Source organism: Gordionus sp. m RMFG-2023, chromosome 1, assembly GCF_954871325.1.
Source record: "Gordionus sp. m RMFG-2023 chromosome 1, tfGorSpeb1-WG-v2, whole genome shotgun sequence".
Lineage (NCBI taxonomy): Eukaryota > Metazoa > Nematomorpha > Gordioida > Chordodea > Parachordodidae > Gordionus > Gordionus sp. m RMFG-2023.
In genome coordinates, this window is record NC_088775.1 from 76,354,255 (window position 1) to 76,356,747 (window position 2,493).

A 2,493-nucleotide genomic window follows, 5' to 3' on the forward strand; every position below is an offset into this window, starting at 1 on the left:
ATATAAATAGACATAAAACTTTAAAATAAATAAGTTTTTTGTTTTGTGTTTCAGTGTTATTTGTTGAAATACGGAATAGTAACAGTGTGATAAATCGTTCTAGTGAAAAAAAGTCGCAAGAATTATTATTAAATTAATTAATTATATTAATCTTTTTCTTATTATTTATTCCAGGTTTCATTTTGATTTTATTAAAAGTCTCTCCCTTAAAGCCTTGGACAAATATATAACAATTAAAATACGGAATTGTAACAACGACAAAATTAAAGCAATAATTAAAATGCCAGAACCAAAATTAGCTGCTGAATTATCAACATATCTGGGAATGGCTGGCTACTAGAGAAAATTTTTGAACAATTTTGCAGAAATAGCTGATCCTCTATATAAAATCGTCAATAAAGATAAATGGGCTTGGAACTTAGAACACTCTAGAAGTTTTAACGATCTAAAAAAGTTGATTAGTCTTCCTCCTGCCTTGACTTATTTTAACCCTGAATTACCTATAGGAATTGCCACTGACACATCTAAATGTGGTTTAGGAGCTGTATTATAATACTGAAAAAGACGGCAAAGAAAAACCAATAGCTTTCGCTTCGAGAACCTTATTAAAATCCGAAATGAACTATACCAATATTGAGCGTGAGGCTCTCGCTATTATGTTCGCTATAAAGAGGTTCCAGGAATACTTAATCGGCACAAAATTTACAATTATTACGGACCATAAACCTCTTGTTCAAATCTTTACCAAGGGTCTTAAGGACAATAGTACTATGTCCTTAAGGCTCCAGAAATTGAATATAACATTAGGAGGATATGATTTTAATATAAAGTATAAAGCCGGTAAATATAATGTTGTTCCTGATTGTCTCTAGAGATTGCCACAAGAATGTCACGATGAAGTTGTTGAAAATATCACAATTATAAATGACTTTGGGGATTTACCTATCAATTTTAATCCAATACGTAATAAAACTTTCAAAGATATTGAGTTAAAACAAGTCATAAATGATATTAAGAACAACGTGCCTATAAAGAATAATATCTATAAAAATAATGAATTGGAATTAAGTATAATTAAGGATTGTCTTTACAAAAGCAACAAAATCATAATTCCGTCTTCTATGAGAAAAAATGTAGTACAGTCATTACATGAAGGTCATTTGGGAGGAGGAAGAATCAAATCCTTAGCCAAAGATTATATGTGGTGGTCTGGTATAAATAATGACATAGACATGGAAGTGAAAAGTTGTGACGATTGTAACATATATCATGACAATCCTAAAAAGATACAAAAACCATGGGTTTCGGCAACCAAACCATTTGAAAAAATACACATAGATTATGCGGGTCCGTTTTTCACAATAAATTGGTTGATAATAGTCGATGCCTATAGCAAATTTCCAATTACGACCGATATTACTTTAAAAGAAATTTTCAAAACTATTTCGCTATAGGGAATACTGAAACTATAGTTACTGATAACGGCACTAACTTCACAAGTAATGATTTTGAAAAATTTTACAATGATTATGGTATCAAACATGTGCTCACATCCGCATATCACCAGCAATCCAATGGCCAGGTAGAACACATGGTGAGAACGTTCAAAACACATATGAAAAGGAATATCAAAATTGACTTAGACATTGCACTTGACAAATTTTTATTTAATTATAGAAACACGCGTAATGACACTACAGGAGTTACTCCTTCTAAGAGAATGTTCAATCGCGATTAGAGTTAAATGGGATTTATTAAAACCGTTGGAAGAAAACGAGAACAAAATCAACGTTACTTTACCAAAATATAGAACCTTTAACGTAGGAGATTTTGTTTGGTACAAAGTACAAGGTGATGACAAATAGTGTAAAGACATGGTCACACACAAAGAAAGTGACATGATATTCCAAATTAAGACAGATAAAGGTATTTTGAGAAGACACTTAGATCAATTAAGAATGAGAAATTGTTTTAACACACTTATTAATTATGAATCTAATTCTAAGGATTCTTTTAAGGAGGGAAGTGTGGACAGAAATATAAAAACTACTAATAAAAATAATGTTTTTACAATACCGTATTTTAATTGTAATATATTTGTCGAAGGCTTTAAGGGAGAGACTTTTAATAAAATTAAAATGAAACTGGAATAAGAAAAAGATTAATATAATTAATTAATTTAATAATAATTCTTACGACTTTTTTTCACTAGAACGATTTATCACACTGTTACTATTCCATATTTTAACAAATAACACTGAAACTTTAATAAATCACAAAACAAAAATCTTATTTATTTAAAAATTTTATGTCTATTTATATACATTTTTTTAATATGCAAAAAAAATTCAAAGTACATTAAAGTTCATCAAATAATAATCTCTTCCCAAAAACTAAATATTCAAATATCTCTAAATATTAATTTACAATCGTCGATACTCGATTAACAATATTCAAAAACCAATATATAATAAAATAATTCTTATTCAAATT